Here is an 11,026-nt window from a genome sequence, read left to right as displayed (position 1 = left end):
TTCACTCCAAAGTTCTGCAAACATCTCAGAAGACACTCACATAAACATATAAATGGATATATTGAATTACTGTTACTACATGAGATGTACGTATTCAAAAAATTACATTATCATGAAAAAATTCTACATTTTCTCTTGTTTATTTTCTAGATTACATGTAAATATCACAAGCATATCAGCTAAAATTTACTTAGGGGGTCAAATAAGTGGCCGTTTTTGTAAAAAAAAAAAAAAAAAAGTTGTCAGAAATGCATAGAACTGTGTTGAAATAATGCTAATCCATTTGTGCACAGACTACTGATATTATTTGACAGTGGAAGCTCTATTTTCAGAAATATTGGATGTAGAATAGCACGTGTATGTGAAAACTTTTGCTGGTGGACGGACATGACATTACCCATGATGCTCTGGTCAGTACCAGTACTTTATTAGGAATAAACTTATATACTTATTATTGCTAATTCTCCTCTTCTTCATAAATGTGAGTATTGTGGATCTAAAACAATAACAGCTGACACAAAAACACAAAATGTGGCAGTGGACGGATGTGACATGGTTGTTACAGATCCCATCATACTGATGCTCGGCAGCCATGTCACCGTTTACACTAATGATCCCTGTGCAAAAACTAGGATCAGAATTATTTATTGTATAGTTTATCATCATACTAAAGAGTAAATAACAATATAGAATTGTTATTTCTTTATAAAAATCCTTATTATTAGAAAACTGTTGATTTAAAAAGTGATGTGTGACATTCTTCATGTATGTATTGGCGTAACATAAGCAGGATGGATCAGCACCATACTCCAGATTGAACCTGGAAAAATAAAACATGTGATATGTAGGATAGAATCTGGGAAGAAAAACTGGGGAATCTAAAAGAATAGAATATTTGTTTTTCAGGTAAATTCAGTTCAAATAGAACTTGGCCATTTGTGACATGAAAATATAGTATTAATTGTGATGAAATTGGACATTTTTGAGCTGAAAACATAGTTCATATGAGCATCAACATGTTGAACAGAACTGAAATCCTGTACATTTGCAGAACTTGCATTTACCAACACAAAGTTCCTTTGGGGATTCACTTCTATTGATTTCTTATGCACAAAGACAAAAATAAGACCTCTAAGCAAATTTTAGCCGAAATATCTTTCAGTTTTCATCGTTTCATTGCTATTTCTGTGAGTTCCATAAACAGAATATTTGTAAGGTTAAGTGACTCATGGTTTGTTGCGTTATACTTTTATAAATAGTGACAAATTAGAATAAATAAGTCAGTTATTCAAATTAAATTATTATGTCAAGTTGGCATAGTTTTCATATTGCTAATGATTCCAATGCTCTAGGGCTCTATTTTTTTTTTTTTTTTCCCCCCAGTGTCGGACCAAATAGTGGCATTCTAATTAAGGATAAGAGCATGTAGCCTTCATCCACTTTGTTTACCTTAAATAATTACAAAGCAAGTAGCACTGAATAAGTATTTCTTCTCTGTCACATTTTCTTTGTAATTTGTGCCTCTAAGCTCTCACTGAACCTTTGAATACATGAAAGGGTTTTCAGAATGTTCTACTGTATTCATCATTTAGTCAATTAGTTTTATGTCTGCTGTTCGGTGCTAATGGTGAATGCTGAATAATGGTGCTATTTTTTTTTTTTTTTTTTAGAGCTTGCAGACAGTGCCATCTGTGACTGGATAAGTCACCAATGCGACCTTCAAGGCCATTCAGCAAAAAACAATGAAAGGACACATCGTCATTTGCAGAATTGTTCAAATAAAAATATTCAGAGGGAAATATTCAAAGCTGTATCGGCCATCATTACCTCTGCATTATGAGGTTAGGTTTTCATCGGGGTTTGTTTGTTTGTTTGTTTGTTTATCTATTAGCAAGATAACTCAAAAAGTTATGGACAGATTTTGATGAAATTTTCAGTGTTGATAATGTTGATACTGGCACAAGGAATAAATGATTTTTGGTGGTGATCGGGGGATTGTGGGGCTTGAATCCAAATATGAAGGCGGGACTAACAGGTGCAGAATAAACCAATCACAGATAAGACAGACGTGACGCTTTTGTTAGAGAAACTTGAGAATACAGGGTGTAATCTGTAATTTAATCCTTATTTTTGAATCAAGTAAACAATCGACAACAGTTTTAAAGAGATTCGTGGACTTGGAACTGACTTTGACTCACGACAAAAAGAAGGCGGTGCACATGACGCAGTACGAAACACCCGCCCCCCCAGACTTGTGATTGGTCAGAATAGAATAGATTGTGCATATTTCACGGCAACTGGCCCAATTCCAGACTGTTTTCTCAGTATTGAATACACTGAGAACACCAGACGGCTAACCAGGCTAGCTATTCACTGCATTAGTTTGGGTTAACTGTTTAAACCAGGGGTGTCAAACTCATTCTCTTTCAGGGGCCACATTCAGCCCGATTTGATCTCCAGTGGGCCGGACCAGTAAAATAATAGCATAATAACCTAGAAATAATGACAACTCCAAATTTTTGTCTTTGTTTTAGTGCAAAAAACCCCCATTAAATTATGAAAGTACACTGTAAGCCTGGACTTTGTATTTACTAAAATGCTTTAATTACAATGTACTTGAATGATTTAAGTTTTATTACATTACTATAAAATGTTAAGTATATTCTACTAATTTGTAGACATAGTCGAAAGTACGAAAAAGTTTAAGTTGAATGGATTTAAATCACTAAGTTTTAGTCATGACAACACCTTTTTATCTCCGCATTGCATTGTGGGTATTGGGCATGTTGTTAAAAATGTGTTCTTTTTCTGTGCAGGGGTTCAGCGGGGTTGTAGTGTTAGTGTTAATTTGGACTTAATGTGTGTATGTCAGTGTTTATTGGCCTTTTTGTGTTTGTTTTTGTATTTTTGTAGAGCTGCACCATGAGTCAGAGCCAGAGGATGAACAATGGCTTTACTGTTCATCTTCCATAGAGTTTGTTATATGAAAATCTTTATACCTTGCCAAAATAAAAGCAGTTCCTGTACACTGAGCTACCTTCCTGTTTAACTTCCATCTGCGCTGCAAAATAGTAAGTTCAATAATTTCATAAAGCAATTTATACTGCAAAAGATTTTAATTTAAGTCAAATCAGAATGAGTCCAATGCACTGATTAACCAAAGCAATTGACATTGCAACAAATTTTAAGTTAAATTAACTTGGCATTTAGTGTTGTGCTTAAAATAGCATTTCCATTCAAATCAAGCGTTTCAGTTTAATACACTCAAGTTTTCATTACTCATTACTTAAATTTTTTAAGGTAACCGGTTTACTCAAATTTTTTAAGTAAACTCAACTTATCCAGTATTACAGTGTACTTACTTTTATAAACTATTCAAACAAAAAAAAAAAAAACCTGAAATTTCTTAAGAAAAATAAGTGCAATTTTAACATATTCTGCCTCAACTTCTCATTTCTACATGTGCATTATGGATCAGATCTACAAAGACACTAAACACTGAGGAACAGGAAGAAAAGAGTTAAAATTGTGCTTAATTTTTAGACATTTCAGGTTGTTCCTATTTGTTCAGGTTATTCACATTTTATTGTTACAGGATAGTTTGTAAATCTCAATATTTTCATAATTTAATGTTATTTTTTGCACTAAAACAAAAAGAAAAATTTAAAGTTGTCATTATTTATAGGCATAGTGTAATATTATTATTTTTTTCATATCAAACCGAGAAGAAAATATAGTCATTATTTTTTATACGTTATTATGCTGTTATTATTTGACTGTAGATCATATTGGTCTGTATGTGGAACCTGATTTAAAATGAGTTCCACAGCGTTGACCGTGGAATTTTTGCACTTTGGAAATTCATCCCACGGGCCGGATTGGAACCTTTGGCGGGACGCATTTGACCCCCGGGCCACGTGTTTGAGACCCCTGGTTTAAACCCTAAGCCTAAAATGGACCCCCTGGACTTTTTTTTTCATATTCTGACTAATTAAAAGGTTAGAAAATATGCTGTGAGTTCATTTGCCCATTTTTCCAGAGCACCTTTTTCCCCCAAATCTTTTAAAATATAGCAATCATTTACAATTTACTGCATGTTATAATACTGCTAAAACGGCTTATTCTCCAGCTTCTGGTACAGGTGTGAGTGAAATTACTGTAATGACCTAATAAACTTATAAAGCACAACATCTCAGGTTTCAGAAACAATTGGAATTTTTCCAGTGTAAGAGTTACAGCCATCCAAACTGCATATGCGTCAGCAGTGACACGTCAGGTTTTAAAGAGTTAAAAAACTTGTTGCAGCTGTAACATATTAGTCACTGCAGTAATTATCCAAAGGAAGGAGCGTCACTATTTGCTCAGTTAATTCCAGGTGGGGACCCTTTTGTTTTTTTACCAAGCTGTGTATTTCTGTCATCATTTACCCTGCTAACTGTACTTAACTGCATGGTACCATTTTACCCTCGCTACGTGAAACAACAATATCCTCCAAGCAAGTAAGTAAGTAAGTAAGCAGCTACACACAAAATGACAAACCTTGATGAAAATCTGCAATGAGGTAGACCTGCTTGGTCCTTGGTGTTTTCCTCTGCAAGGAATTAGCTCTAAAGTTAAACTAAAAAACAGACTCACCTCCACATGTATGTATTTTGAAATAAGTTTTTAATTTTTTTTTTTTTTTTTTTTCAGCTATTCCAACATGATATGGGACTAGGTTAGATTTACACTACAAATACTACACTGTAAGCCCGGAAGTTGTATTTACTAAAATGCTTTAATTACAATGTACTTAAATGTTTTAAGTTTTTTGACATCACTGTAAAATCTTAAGTATATTCTAGTAATTTGTAGACACAGTTGAAAGTACGAGAAAGTTTAAGTTGAATGGATTTAAATCGCTAAATTTTTGTCATGACCACAGCTTTTTATCTCCGCATTGCATTGTGGGTATTGGGCATGTTGTTGAAAATGTGTTCTTTTTCTGTGCAGGGGTTCAGCGGGGTTGTGCTGTTAGTGTTAATTTTGACTTAATGTGTGTATGGCAGTGTTTATTAGCCTTTTTGTGTTTGTTTTTGTATTTTTATAGAGCTGCACCATGAGTGAGAGCCATAGGCCAAACAATAGGTTTCCTGTTCATTCAAACTTGTTTACTTCCAATGAAAATCTTAATGCCTTGTCAAACTAACAGTATTTCACTGTACTGGCAAATGATACTAAGCTAACCTCCACCCACACCACAATATATATAACTGAATAATCAGGCAAAGTACTTCATATTACAAAAGATTTTAAGTTAAATCAACTTGGAATTGAGTAAAATAAACTGATGAAGTTAAGTCCAATGATTATATAAAGAAATTGACATTGCAACAAATTTTAAGTTAAATTAACTTGACATTTAGTGTGTTGTACTTAAAGTAGCAATTCTATTCAAATCAAGCATTTAAGTTTAATACACTCAGGTTTTCATTACTCATTTCTTAAGTTATTTAAGGCAACAAGTTACCTCAGATTTTTTAAGTAAAGTCAACTTACCCGGTCTTACAGTGTAGGTGACAATAACAAACATATTTTTTATGGAAATTAACACCCTATCCACACTGATATTGATGTTTTTCTATATGGTCATGTTTCTCCTTCTATTTGTCCACATGACCTCATCACTCACTTATCCATATTGTTGTAATTGTGTTTATTAAATACTTACATAGATGTTCAAGTTCAATTTCATGTACATCCATGTGTCTTCTCCTACTTCCTCCCTTCTCCCTCTCTCCCCCAGTCTCTCGCTCACTCTTTTTTCTTCCTTTACCCTCTGTGTTTAACCCAGCAGTTCAAGGCAGACGACCATCCTCCAGGAGTCGGGGTCTGCTCGAGGTTTCTGCCTGTTAAAAGGACATTTTTCCGTGCCATCGTCACCATGTGTTTGCTCCTGGACGATTCTGTTGGGTTTTTGTAAATTGGCTTGAGAGTCTGATTTGGACGAGCTCTATGTATAAAGTGTCAGATAACTTTTGTTATGATTATATAAATTAAATTTTTGATTGATTGATGATCTTCATTTTACAAAATATTTCTGTCCACTCGACAATGCAAAAATGAATGTGAACTGGTACAAAGACTTGGACAAACTATAGTTTCTGTTAGATAATACTGGACATTGCAGATTTCACTATAATGCCAATCTAATCCGGTCTATCTCCCAAAAGTATCTATGCTGACCTCAGTCTACTGTAGTAGTAGTTGTAGTTTGTTCTGTTGTTCATTTTACACTACCCAAATCAAGAACAAATGCAATGAAAAGAATGGTAATATATATAATATAATATATAAAATATATACAAGAATGGAACAAACTACCGGAACACATCACACAAGAAAACTGTAAAATGAAATTTAAGAAATCAGTCAAGAAACATCTATTGACCATAGATGATTGATACCTGGGTTAATTGAATATATGTACTGTACATATTATAATGCTGCTGACCTAAAGGAGCTGTATTTTTGTCTGTTGTTTATTTTTTTGTATGTTATGTAGTATGTGAAAATTGTTTTGTATAATTATATTATATGTTATTTGCACTGACAAGTTGTAAAGATTATTGTAAGGACCCCAGGAAGAATAGCTGCAGCTATGGTACAGTTAATGGGGATCCGAAAGAAAGAAAGAAAGACAGAAAGAAAGACAGAAAGAAAGAAAGAAAGAAAGAAAGAAAGAAAGAAAGAAAGAAAGAAAGAAAGAAAACTTTAAACAACAGACAAAAACAACATTGTTCCATATACAATGCAACCAAAAGGGTTTAGGCTGAAGTAAAGACTTATTTTGTCTAACCTTATTTACAATTAACACCATGTTTCCACAAGAAAAAAAATAAAAAAATAAAAAATAAAAAAAAATTAAATGTAATCATTGCTAAATATACAACAGAAGAGAATACATATTTAATTTTTTTCAGGTAAATCCTGTCCTTATCTCAACTACCACTATTGATCCTAGTCTTTTAAACAAGTATTTTCTTTAGTCAATCCTGAGCTCTATATTTTTGAATAATAGTTAATTTGAACATCTTTTAAAAAGTTTTAATTGTTTTTAGACTGTTTTAATCGACCATTCCAAAGATTAATCCCTCTAACAGAAATACATCTAATTTTTTTATTTTTTATTCTTGCCTTAGCTTTTTGAAAAATGCCGGTTCCTCTGAGGCTATACCGACTTTTCCTACTGCAGGTCATACACTCATTTATATTACATTATACACCTATGTTTGATATTTCAGGTGCATGGTCAGTATGTCCACACTAACAAATGTGCAAAATAAGGTGTGACACTACTATTTTTCAACCTCTGATAACTTAGATATACACAAACCGGATGTGTTTAAAAAATCATCCCTTTGGAAAGTGTTCTCAAAAAGCTCAGTTTTTGCAAATTATGAGAGGCCCAAATGTAGATACAAAAAAGGCTGAAATATGAATATTAGAAAAATTCAAATTCATATACTAGGCTGTCTGTTTGATGTGGCAAACAAGTGCGTTAAAAACAAATTAATATACATTACAGACATGGATCTATTTTTTAAGTATTTAGGGGCAGCGTGTTGATGAGTCACCTCATAGCAAGGTCATGGGTTCAGTTCCAGTGACAGGCGGCCAGAACCCGTCTGACTGGACTTTCCATGCTTTCCCTCCCTGTGGTTTCTCTCAGAGTACTCCAGCCTCCTGTTCCATCTTAATAGGTCAATTGGTCACTCTAAATTGCCTGTAGGTGTGAATGTGAATGTGAATGATTGCTCATCTCTATAGTTCAGCCCTGCAATGAACTGGCGACCTGGACAGGTTGCCCCGCCCTCACCTAGTGTCAGCTGGGATTGGCTCCAGCCCCCTCACAACCCTCCAGAAGATTAAGTAGTTACAAAAAAATGAGTGGATGTTCACTCTAAAGAATAGTACTTTTAGTTTGAGACAGAACATGTCCATATAGTCCAATGGTTCCCAGCCTTTTTTGGCTCGTGACCCCATTTTAACATCAGAAATTTCTGGCAACCCCAGACAGATTTTTATTTTTATTTTTTTTTGCTAAAATTAATTTGTTTTTGATCATGTAATAGTTTGCTATACTATGTTGCAAATAAACGTCAATTTTAGATGGCATTTAGGCTATATAATATATATTATTATGGACAGAGGCAGTAAATCCAGGTGTAGATTACCGCACAAAGTGAGAATTTTATTTTTCTTGGTCAGGATATGTACAGTCAGTCCAACTTGTATTTACAAGGCTGACAATTAATACTGCACAAACAACATCTCAAACTATGAATTATGAAAGAGCTGCAGCATCTGAAACTGACCACAATGAACATTTGACAGATAAACAGAACCACAGTGCTGCAGTTTCAGCTTCAGAGTTTGTCATGTCTTTTATTTTTTCTTTTGTCCCGGCCTTGGTCTTATCTCACCTGGAAAGAGTTATAATGTAACAACATATCCTGTATAACAAAACTGACAGTACTCTATGGTTTGTGTAATTATTTCTTTTTTTTTTTTTTTTTGTTGAATGTGTGTTTTTGGGAGTTTTCTGTTGTTTTTTTGCTGTTTTTTTTTTTTTTTACATTTGATTTTCATATTTTTATTGACATATTTCCTTGTAAACATATCCTGTTGTATTACTGTGGGATGTTTGATGGGTGAAGAGAAAGAAAAAACAATAAAAAGTGAATTACAATAACTCAAACTATGAATTATGAAAGAGCTGCAGCATCTGAAACTGACCACAATGAACATTTGAAAGATAAACAGTACCACAGTGCTTCAGTTTCAGCTTCACAGTTTGTCATGTCTTTAATGTATTGGGATTGTCTCTCTCAACTTTTTTTTTATTTTTATTTTTTTTATCAATTACTAGAAATTTCAGGCGACCCCACATGGAGTCCCAACCCCAGGGTTGAAAAACCTTGATATACTCCTTTATAACATCAGCAGACTGGCCTGGATGCGTCTTATATATTACAATATCTTCAATAATGGACCAGAAATGTACATGTGAGAAGCAGCCGCTCAAACAACACAAGTATTTCTTTTCAAATGGAACATCTCTGGCTGTTCTTTCCTTTCTCATCCTTTCAGTACGCTCATAGTATGACATTTATTGCGTATTTCCTCTCCATCATTAACGCACCTGCACTAAGAAGCTTAGAGATGTGCTCATCAGTGTCCGAGTTTATGTTCCTCCCTGGAGATGTCTGCACTGAAACACTTCCATTAGCTGTGACAGACTGGCGTTACATATATCGGTGCACTCCTCTGTGCTAATTCTGTCCGTCTTCCTCTTCTCTTTTCTCCTCCTAATACCTACGAGTTCGACCTGATAATGTATGTAGGTTACTGTAACCCGTATGACTCGCAGCATCCTTCGTCAATAACTGTCAGGAAGCATGTTTCATCGCCTACACATTCTCATATCACAGTTGTGTTGTTGTTCACTCCACACATATAACCTTGCTTTCAGAGATCCTTTGTAGTATATGGGACAACAGTGTCACCTACAGGCTGGGAACAGAACTACACTCCCTGGACATTGTGCAGGTGAACAATCATTCATGCCACGTAGCTTCTCTTGCACCTGTAGGAGATGCACAATCTGTATTCTCCTTGCAAAATGACAAATATATGCACTGGCTAATAGACATGAGAGATTTTAAAAGGACGTGTGAGTAACGCATTTATTCTCTCGCACTTGTCATTACTGTAATTATACAACCATTGTTCTTTGACGAGGAGGAAACGTAAAATTACAGTTTAGGCGACGAAATTGTCATTTTTATCAGTAATTGACACTAATAAAATTATTTTTCCCTTTTCCCCCCATGGATCATATGCTAATCAAAATGTGAAGTATTAAAGATGACACTAACGGGCATGATAAGCAGCTAATGAAAGAGGGGAGGCAAGTGGGACAGTAATAGACATACTCCAGCTAATAAGTTCCTGTTCATTAGAGCATGCAAACTGTACCCTCCTCCTGTCTTGTCTGCTTCTTCTGACTGACAGCTTTGACAGCCTTTCCTGTCAAAGGGAAACTTTTGACCGCATCCTCAAATAAAACATTAATATTTCACAGTACAACTAAGCGAAGTTATAAGCCTCTTTATAAATGGATCAGTGGCAAACTATTATTGGAGGGTGACATAAGCCTCTACTTGACTCTCTATTTAAAAATAGATGACACTATCTATATGCCAGCATTTTGATGACATTTTCTCGTGTCTGGGAGGATGTCTTCACTGCCTCTCATGATGCTGGTAGGTTGACTCACACAGAGTGGAGTTGAAATGACAGACTTTGATCTTTCCCACTCTGTCTCTCCCTTTTGCTATTCCCTCAGTGGACTTCTGCATATGTCGACCCACATCCACCCTGAAAAAGCAGAACGAAGATCCATGAAATGAGATGCCAAATACTAGGCTCTCCTTGTGACATGGCAAAAAAAAAAAAAAAAAAAAAAAAGTTAAATCTTAAAAAAAAAAAAAAAAAAAAAAAAAAAAAGTAGCATAGAAAAAGAACAAAAAAGGAGAAGAGATGATAACCAGGCCAACCCAGTGGCTATGATGAGAAGTGTATATGACTTCACTTCACTGTTAATGGGTGTATTAATCTTACTGCAATAAAAATCTGGTCAGAGATTCACAGTGGGACGCCACCAAACTCGGCTTAGTTCCCAAATTACACCCCGGAGGCATTTTACCCTTTAAAGAAAAGATGAGAAACTGCTGCAAAAAAAAAAAAAAAAAATCCAGAAAACGCACCTGTGTTACAAATAGGCAGCATAGAGGCTGCAGGGAGGGCTATGGGTGACTTGTGCAGGTGTCATAGTGTTGCAAGGAGATCAGGAGTGTGTGTGTGTGTGTGTGTGTGTGTGTGTGGTGGGGAGGGGGATTACTATTAGGACTGTAGCAATGCAGTGTGCATGGGGAAACGAGGGGAACTCTCAGAGATAATCATGCTAACACTGAATTCCCTC

Source organism: Sphaeramia orbicularis, chromosome 6, assembly GCF_902148855.1.
Source record: "Sphaeramia orbicularis chromosome 6, fSphaOr1.1, whole genome shotgun sequence".
Classification (NCBI taxonomy): domain Eukaryota; kingdom Metazoa; phylum Chordata; class Actinopteri; order Kurtiformes; family Apogonidae; genus Sphaeramia; species Sphaeramia orbicularis.
The sequence above is the reverse complement of the archived record's forward strand: the minus strand, read 5'-3'. Positions refer to the sequence as shown.